Below are 9,965 nucleotides of genomic sequence, written 5' to 3' on the forward strand. Positions count from 1 at the left end.
TTAAGTAATCTGCAAAAATTATATTATTCATACTTATATTAAACAATTAAATTAAGGGTATATACTTTATATCATGAAATGTAACATACAGAGCACAATACATTCGCACCTTATACATTATATAAAGAATATAATACATTCGGATTTCCTATAATCTTTTATTTTCATGTACAGTCTATAAATCCTTTTGTCCCTTTATGATGTGTTGGAAGGTGGAAATATAAATAATCCCAGTCCAGGTGGTTAAACCCATCCCTCCTCACATAAAACCTTTATTTTGGACTGTTCACGCTTTTACAATTCATCTTTATTTGGCCCGCTGTGTAATGTCGACACCACAGTTACGCTCTGGTCAAGCCACTCATCTCTCTGTACAATTTAACTGTCTCATTTCTCCATCGAAAAACTGCAGCTATCACACGAGTGATTTATATCTCCTCGTGTGTGTTTTTCCCTCTCCGCCGTCCGACTTTTCTGGCAGGCTGAAATTGCTTTATTATTCCCCCAGAGTCTGTCAAATCCCCCAGCAGCTACAAACTCATCACCTATCACCGGCTCTCTTCGTCTGAGAGGAAATAAAGTGTCGGGATTTCCTGGGTGACAGATTTGTGTAATCGTCCTTTGTCCGGGCTCGAGAAACAACTCGCAGGACGCGGGAGGAGAACAGAGGAGAGGAGGCAGGAGAGAGGAGGCGATGAGAGATGCTGGCGGATCAGTCTGCCTTTTAAGGGGAAATTGAGTTTCTCTGAAGTGGAGCTCCTCAGGTGGTGAGGGTCCTAGACCTTTTCCTTCTGACACCCGAAAAGAAGAAAATCACCGTTTCCGGTCCGCGCCGCAATCCAGTGCGCTATCGTGTGGCACGACTGACGGGGAAAAAAAAGACGGCAGCATTCACAATGACGGTTCCCTCGGCATTGTGGGTGATCTCCAGCAGCGTGGATCATTTGTTGCTTCAGACTCACGTTGCTTTCGGCAACACCACTTAAGACTGTTTCTCATACCTCATCCTGTATCTGTCGTCAGACACGGAGAGACGCGCTGCTTTTAGCCTCGAGGCTACGACAAGCTAATCGCCCGCCGCTTGCTTTGTGTCAGGTTCAAGTGACGCCATTTTAGTCTGTAACTCAGGATTCAGTCCTGAAAGCTGGAAGCATGTTTTAACTTCCAGTTCTCTCGTCTCAAAGTCAATGTGTTTTCCGTCGGATGCCTGAAATAAGATCTGTGGTAAAAAGCTGAAGATATTTTAACTTAACTTTAATATCATAAAAAGACACCAGTAGACACCCCTCTGGTTACTTTACATCAGGGGTGTCAAACTTGATCGTGATCCATGTTTAATGACTTCCAACACAATAATATCAGAGCTCACATCAATTGCGACTGTGGATCAATGGTTTGCATGTCCGTCTTACAAGCAGAGGATCAGAGGTTTGAATCCCAGCTACGCTAACGCCCTGCAGGCTGTTTGACCCTGTTTTAGAAGCTTTGAGTGTCTTGAAGAAGACGGTAGTTTGTGAGACTACAAAACACACATTTATAACACTTATATGTTTTCTTTAGCAAGACAATCCTCACAAACAAACAGCACTTATGTATTTTATGAAGCGTGCAAAAGTAAGTAGCTAACGTTGGTTTGTAAAGAAACGACAGCGGAGGAAACACAACGTTTACAAACCCACGTTAGCTAATGTTTCTTAGGATTTGTCATGTTTTTTTACAGGACAGAGCAAACCAAACCCTTTTTGTTTTCGTTATTATTTGTTTTTCATTGCGGTAAAAAGGCAAAAAAAGTGTAAAAAGAATAAATAAAATCTCACAAAATTGCCAAAACGTATTTCACAAATTTCCAAAACTACCACCAGTAAAATCCAGGTTTTAGGATCCATCGGGGGTGATGACTCATCATGACTCGTCATGGTGAACGGAGCATCAAAAGTAAAGTTTTTCCACTGAGAAAATACAGTTTGTCTGTAAACTGGGCGACCTCGCCCTTTAGCCTCTCCACAGCTACGTGACGCAACACATTCTCGTGTCGCACATCTGAGCATTAATGACAGACCTCTTTGAAGACCAGCAGACGTGTCTTTAATGGCAGCAGAGCTCGTCACTGACCCCGCTGATGAATGCAGTTGTTCTCTATTATTCTTCACGGCTGGAGGTGAAACTCTGCAGTCTTTCATTAAACGTTACAGGAAACTGGAACGCGCTGAACGGCTGTAATCAACCTGTCATTTAAACTATTGTCCATAAAAAAGCACGTCACTGGGGAAACACAGGAGAGCAGAACTTTATCTGACTGATGACAGACGAAGAGCATGAGCACTTCAGCCTCGGCCAACTGCTCTCAGATCGTTGACGGTTCGCATCTCGCCCGCTTCTCAGTGGGCGCTCGCGCTGTAGGAAATAAAGAGCGCGGTCCAAAAAGACATTACAGAGGGGCCAATGCATGCTTTTCTCACAGTCGAGGCAGTGTGCAGCCTTTGGCCAAAAAATAAATCCATCTAAATGTCAAGGATTCCCTTTAAAATCACATCCTGATGTATTTAAGGGTGAGCAGCATCCAGTGGAAACAAATCCCTGTCAGCAAATTGGGGGATTGGCATTGATTCCCTCCCAAAGCCCAGAGATATTATCCACGCTTAAAAACATTAGCGGTTCTCACCTCCTCACTCAACTCTTTGACCGACGGGCTGCGTACTCTCCTCTGGAAACAGAAAAACACATGTTCCCCCTGCAGACCGTCAGGGCCGCCGCAGCCAGAAGATCACTTCCTGTCAACGGTGATCAGCCCTGGAACAAACACTAATGCCTTATCAATACTCTGCCTCCATTGGGTTGGAGAGCACCCAATGTGCAGCAAATAAAAGTTCAGCTTTCACAAAATAAACTTGTTTTTCCCCCCAGAAGAGGAGATGAAGTCGACTTCAAGACTTTCCGAGAATTTTCCTTTCTCATGCCTGCTGATTATTGTTCCTGTCGTCTGTTTAGAGATTGATTTATGGGCTCTGTCGTCTCCCTTCCTCTTTCTTTTATTGTTTTTATTGTTTTCTTGTCATTCGTTGGGATTTTTTTCATAAACCATCTGTCCCTCATTAATATAGCCAGCAGTTGTTTATTGTTTTTAATAGTTCACTTTGTGCTTCTGTACATCTGAAGGAGCCCTGTTACTAAATCTTCAGTCAAGAAAATCTGAAGTCAGAGACGACAGATTTACATTTTTCAGAAAGATTCCCCAAACATATGAATCTAAAATGATTTATTATTATCACATAACACGAGGTTGATCCGTCACAACAGAAACTTTGACAGCGAAAAAGGAACGTAAGCCAATTACACCGAGTTAAATTAACTCCAAAGAAAACGATTAGTGCAAAAAAAGAAGATGGATGGCGTCCAGCAAGGCTCACACACACACACACACACACACACACACACGCACACACACACACTCTGCAGACTCTCATGCAATAGTTTCTGATTTTCTTCATATCCTGGCTGGTTTTTGGATTTTGTCAGAGGTAAATATTAGCGCTTACATTTTTTTAGAAAGAAAAACTTCTCAGAGTTCTGCTCATCGTTACAGACGCTGCCAAGATTTCATTTGGACTTGGAGAGAGAATCAATGTTCACAGGGGTAACAGGGGTCACAGAAGTCACAGGGGTCATGGAGGTCACCAGGGAGTCACAGAGGTCACGGGGGTCATCACTCCTTCACAGGAATACAGATTTTAAATTGACGCAGCAAAATGTTCCATTTCACAGCGATCCTGGATTAAAAAAGCTTCGTCAATAATCACAGTGACATGAAAGATTCAAGATGTTTTACTGTCATACGCACAGACAACAGACAGTTATTTCATAAAAAGATTCTTCTAACACAGAATTACAATAAACTTAAGGTAAAAAAATAAATAAAGAAAACATGAGGCACAAAATATGAAACAATAGTGACACTCACATTTTATTCACTCAAGAAGTGCACAGCTGAATTATTAAACATGTGTTGCAGAAGGTTTCACGACACGTCAGATCGATAAATCACATCAACGTTTTTAACCTTTTCAGAAACCGTGTGTGAAAATCCTCCCGCGCCAATTTTAAGTCCCAGCGTGCCCCATTCAGACAATCTTTTGGCATAAAATACGTAATTTTTCCATTCCATTTAGACTGAAACTCCTTCCTAACAGGCCAATTTTTTGTTTTATTGTGATTTTTGTTGCAGATTCTGATTCTTTAGGTCCTAATCTTTCCAAAAAGGTGTCTTATTGACGCTCCAGGAGGCTTTTTTGATGGAAACTGACTCATATCATGCTGGATGTTTATAGTTACCATCAAAATATCTTTTAAAAGTGATTTTTTTGCAGATATACATTTTTTTCCCCAAGACTTTGCAGAACAAATACATACAATAAACACAAGTATTGGAATTAATTTGGGGTTCCTACGACGACAAAAACATTCAAACACGGGGAAAAAAAGAGGTCTAGAGCCAAAATTGGTTGTATAGTTTTCAGCGGGAGCGCACGCCGCTCTATGAATGTATAAATCATGTCGTATAATTTAATCTGTATAATCTAAAGACGTTCCTCTGCCACATGAATGGATCTTACATCGACATTTGAAATAATGCTAATCTTGTAAATTATTTATATTAATCTGATCAGGATCACCTGGTATAAGAGGACGAATATGTATTTTCTCATGTTAATCGGGACATCTTTGACCTCACGTCAGAATCCACGTTAGAAACTCAAGTTAGATTTACGATTTTGTTTGTTCAATTCGAGAGAAATAAGTCGACACGATTATGGAAATTGAATCATCGTCTCCAGAGTTATTATTGGACCTTTTTTTAACGTGCGGGTCCAGAAACTGAGTCCTGTAACGTGGCACAGAATATGACAAGAAACCAGGAACAGGCCACACAGGGTATGGACTGGCCCCCTTTGGGGTTTTAAGGGTCCAACAACACTTTGCTTTGCTGAAATGCAGCGGGACGAGGCCGTGAAAGGCGTTTGTAGAAATGTGAAGTGATCCAGCTTTTTGTTATTCAGCGCCGGCGCCGCACTGCGATAGCAAAACTCCAGCCTCATCTTTAATTCATGATTTACCACTTCACAAAAAAAAAGAACAAAAAATTCTGATTCTCCAAAATAATCCGGTTCAACAAAAGACATGCGTGTGTGTGTGCGTGTGTGTGTGTGTGTGTGTGTGTGTGTGTATGTGTGTGTGCTCCGACTGAAGCTGCCTCCCTGTTTGAATCAAGACCTTCCACCAGGAAAAAGGAAACAAAAGTTGCAAACTGCCGTCAGGTGACAAAGGTTTCGCATCAAAGGAAACACAATAACGCCGGCGGCAATCACGCACGCCGCCCTCTGGAGGCTGGAGGAGGTTGTCTGTGCTGACACAAGAACTTCTCAGCCCGTTCATCCTCTGCTTGTTTCCGGCGCCGCACAACAGGACCGCCAGGCGGGGCGGCGTTATCGCCGGAGCGCACGAAGACTTCCAACGCCAACGCCGGCCCCCTCGCTGGGCCCAAAGCAGCAGCAGCACGGTGCGTCTCGGGGATGAACAAAAGGGCCACGTCGTCTCGGGGATGAACAGAAACACACTTCTGAGGTTCGACGAGCAGCAGCAGACACACACACACTCACACACATGTCGCCTCGTGCTCTCAGTACCCAACACAGTCTGCTCATTACTGAGCTCGGTCTGGACATGCTAAGGAAAACAATGTGCGAACGAAAGATGGTTCAAGGAATATGTGTCTGTCCTCTTAACACACACACACACACACACACACACACACACACACACACAGTTATTCAAACAGACACCGCTTGAGACAAACGTTAGTGAGTTAAAGGGTTAAACTCTAGATGTCTCATTTCCATCTAAATTTGATCAGCAGTTGGAAGGCGATATAGGAATGTGTGTGTATATCTAGCGATGCAGTCGCTGTGGGAGACTTTTGGAGCTCAACACCAGACTGAGAGGAGAAAATCACTGTAAAATAACTTTGAGTGAAAGACTGGGAGAGTTCATCCAAGTGGCAACCACCAGGACCGAGAGCTGCAGCCAAGTGTGAAAGCAGCGTACCGCTCCACTGACGGGCTCCACATCAAGCAAAGCTCGTTGTCCAAAAAGGAACATGTAAGCCCATTTAAGAAATGAAACAAATCAACAGGGATTTATTAAAAGGAATTATCTGAACCTCTGAACGTACGAAACAGCCTGAAAGCAACAAGACTCCACTGACAGAATCACTTACTTTACCTCGTAAACCACGTTCCACACAAACGGAAAGTCATCAAAGCTGTCTGGGTTTGTTTTTGCAATCTTCTTACAACCAGCAACTCTGGATGCTTTCCACAGAAGCCTGGAATTAAAAAGTCCCTTTCTAATATGTATTTAATACTGCAGTGAAAACATCTTCTTAAACAAGCATTTAGTCCCTACTTACTACTCGTATTCAATTAACGATTCCATTTCAATATGTCGAACCTCCATCTATGTCCAGCCAGCCAGGACCGCTAACAGCTAACGGCTAACAGTAACTAGCTCTCCTGCTATCAACGCCACCACAGAGGAGTGCTTCTCAATGGAGCATCACTGGGCGTCATGTAAAGCGTTCCATTGCATGTTTTTACTGAATATCGTTCCATCAGGATCAGATCCCGTCCCTTAAGATCGGTTCAACTGCTGGAGGTCTTCCTCTTGTCCGAGCACAGAGTTCACAACGAGCGGGAACTCGTTCATGTTGAGCGCTGGCTGATCAGCTTCCAATGGATCCAAACACCATGAATGAAGCTGACAGAGACCTGGTCCTGGGCTGATAAGCTCACTGAGCATTACCTGCCAAGCAAAGACATTAGAAGTTAGCAAGTAGCTGTTGAACAGAGGAAAGCATTGAAAGTTAAAGTCCCTGTGAGGTTTAAACAATGGAACCAATGTTGCCTCCAGACCTCCTTTTCCCTGTTTGAGTCATCATAGGAACCCCAAATTAATTCCAATACTTGTACTTATTGTATGTATTTGTTCAGCAAAGTCTTGGGGAAAAAATGTGCAAAACAAATCACTATTAAAAGATATTTTGATGGTAACTAAGAACATCCAGCATGATATGAGGCAGATTCCCCAAAAATGCCTCCTGGAGCATCGATAAGACACCTTTTTGGAAAGATTAGGACCTAAAGAATCAGAATATGCAACAAAAATCACAATAAAACAAAGTCTTGTCCTGTAAGGAAGGAGTTTCAGTCAAAAAACTGTGTCATTTGGTTCAAAAATGCAAAAGATTGTCTGAATGGGGCATGCTGGGACTTAAAATGGGCGCGTGAGGATTTTTGCACGGTATCCAAAAGGTTAAACGAAGCTAAAGGAAGAATGAATATATATTAGCATCTCTTAGGAAGCCAGAGACTGAACATGTTGCTTCCTTTCTTTTGGATGTACATATGTGCTCATGTCCTCATGGGGAACGGTCCGAGTTCAGTGAAATGCACCACCGTGTTTCCTCACGAGCCCAACAAGGTTAACAAATACCTGCTGAAGGCCAGCAGATGTGCAACAGGACTGTATTGATGAGTACAGCTGTAACTAAAGAACACTTTGGGCTGTGTTTGCTTCCATTGACACGGCGGCCGCCTCCTCCATCTCACCTCTCAGCTCGACCTCGGCTCCGCTCTGTTTTCCAAATATGAGTTTTTGGAGGGGTGATACAAACTGGCAACAAGTGCAATGAGATCAATCGGTGCCGTGTGTGTTTCCAAGCCAAAACCCGGGAATGCGATCCGCGTCGGTCAAGTTTGATTTGGAGGGAGTGTAAAGCGTGCAACCCAGAAGGTCCTATCTTTGTTGAAACTATTGAAAGGACATCTTATGCCAGGGATCTGGAACATATTACCTGTTTGGCTTCAGCAAATCAACTTGTTTCAGCCCTAGATTGGTTTGCGCTGCGTTTCCTGGCCATCGGGCCCATCTGAGCCAAACTTTCAGCAGTTTGTCATGGTAGCCATCAAAGACCTCGTCATTTAAACCAGGTTGTTGTTCATATGGAGCATTGCGACATCATCAGATTCTTCTTAGACCAGTGGAGAAGAATTACATCTATATGCCACCGTTTGGCTCAAATCAGGGGCTCTAACTCTCCTCTAAACTGCAGATGGAGGCAGGAGGGAGGTGGAGGGGGGGGGCGCTTTGTTTGCTTTGATGATCCCATTTCTCCCAGATATAAATGTGAATCCATCTCCAAAAGTGTAATTGAAAGTGAACACGAGCGTTTGAACCGTGCCACCGGTCTCACTCTGCCACGCTAATAAGCCACAATTCAGCTTTGATGTGGAAGTGTGTCACCTCCTGAGGAGAGGAGCGGAGGGAGGGACTCTCCCTCTCAAACCTCATTTTATATATATATATATATGTTTTATCTCCTCCACTGATCTGTGAGTGTCTCTGTGAGATGCCATCTGAAGTGAGATGTGGACTCACGCGCTGCTCTGTACATCACATTATGAATCACCATAACAAGGCATCAGCAGCAGCGCCCACAAACTGGCACAAAAGAAAGTGGCTGTGGGTAAAGGAGAAATATCCATAATTAATTGATGGCAGATACGCCGCATGGGACGAGCAGCTTTCATGATGAATTGCCAAGCATGAAGTGAGGAACAATAAGATGGAGGCGTCAGAGACATCCCGGGAAATTTGTTCCTGGTTCCCTCCGTGTTCCTCTCATCTGACATCCCCGCCTGTCTGTCCTTGAACCCCGAGCACCTCCTCCCTCCCTCAGCCCCCTTCTCATTAACACACCTTTCAACCGCGACATATAGATGACATTTAAATATAAGTCACGGGCATTAATATTATAAACATGAGGGTTTTATGATGGCCGGGTAATGAGCTGTTATAAATCCCGGGGCCACGGCTCACAGTGGCGGCGGACACATAAACCGCAGAGGACGCTTTAACGAGGACGCGACCGACGCGCCGCTTCCCCACGGAGACAACACCGCAGACCCTGTGAAGCCGCCACGCTGCTGACTGATGGCCCGCCATGCAGGAAACACACACACACACATATGGAGTAACGTACTGGATGACATCATCCTACCACAAGCAGAGATGGACGGATGTCAGACAGGTAGAGAGAAGGAAAGATGGATGGATAGATAGATAGATAGATAGATAGATAGATAGATAGATAGATAGATAGATAGATAGATAGATAGATAGATAGATAGATAGATAGATAGATACATACATACATACATAGATAGATACATACATAGATAGCAATTTAGTTCCTAAGTGGTGTCAGAAAGAATCAATGTTAAGAAAAACAACAGCAATAAAGTTCAGTTTGAATGATGCTTGTGAAAGAAAAGCCATTAAGCGGTGGATCAATAGCGGAGGACAAGCAGCCTGAGTATTAAACCCATCATGACATCAAGCTAAAGGCAGAGAAGGCCTCTGAAGACTTCCTTCTGGCAGCACTTTATTTCATCTGCAGCAGAGGCTTTTCATTAAGCACTGGACATAATAGATGATCCATTGATTCTCTCTCTCTCCCTGTGTGTGTCACTGTCTCTCCACCAGAGTTCCCCCGCCGTCAAAAAGCAGCGTTGTTCCTCAGCTTCCCCTCAGAGTATCCGACAGCACCGCTCAGCAACGAGCATCGATCCTGATTATCGTCCACTCGATAGGTCACGGGGGACGAGGCGGGCCGCGTCTATTCACTGGGTGTGTGTTTGATTTCAGCCGAAACACTCGGTTCAGAAACAGTTTTCATGTGGACATTTGGTGAGGAACAGGTGAGGGCGTGGAGGTGAAGAGGGAGGAGTTTTGTCCTGAAGCTTCAGCTGAGTCTCAGGCCACCGGGGCTGCTTCTTCTGGACTCACTGCAGGGTCAAAGATGCACTCCTCAAACCCTTCGCAGCTCGGCGTGGCGGTGTGTATTTCCTCGG

The sequence above is a fragment of the Clinocottus analis genome, unplaced genomic scaffold (genome assembly GCF_023055335.1).
Source record: "Clinocottus analis isolate CAN_PGR_092001 unplaced genomic scaffold, fCliAna1.0.p SCAF_15, whole genome shotgun sequence".
In the NCBI taxonomy this organism is placed as follows: Eukaryota; Metazoa; Chordata; class Actinopteri; order Perciformes; family Cottidae; genus Clinocottus; species Clinocottus analis.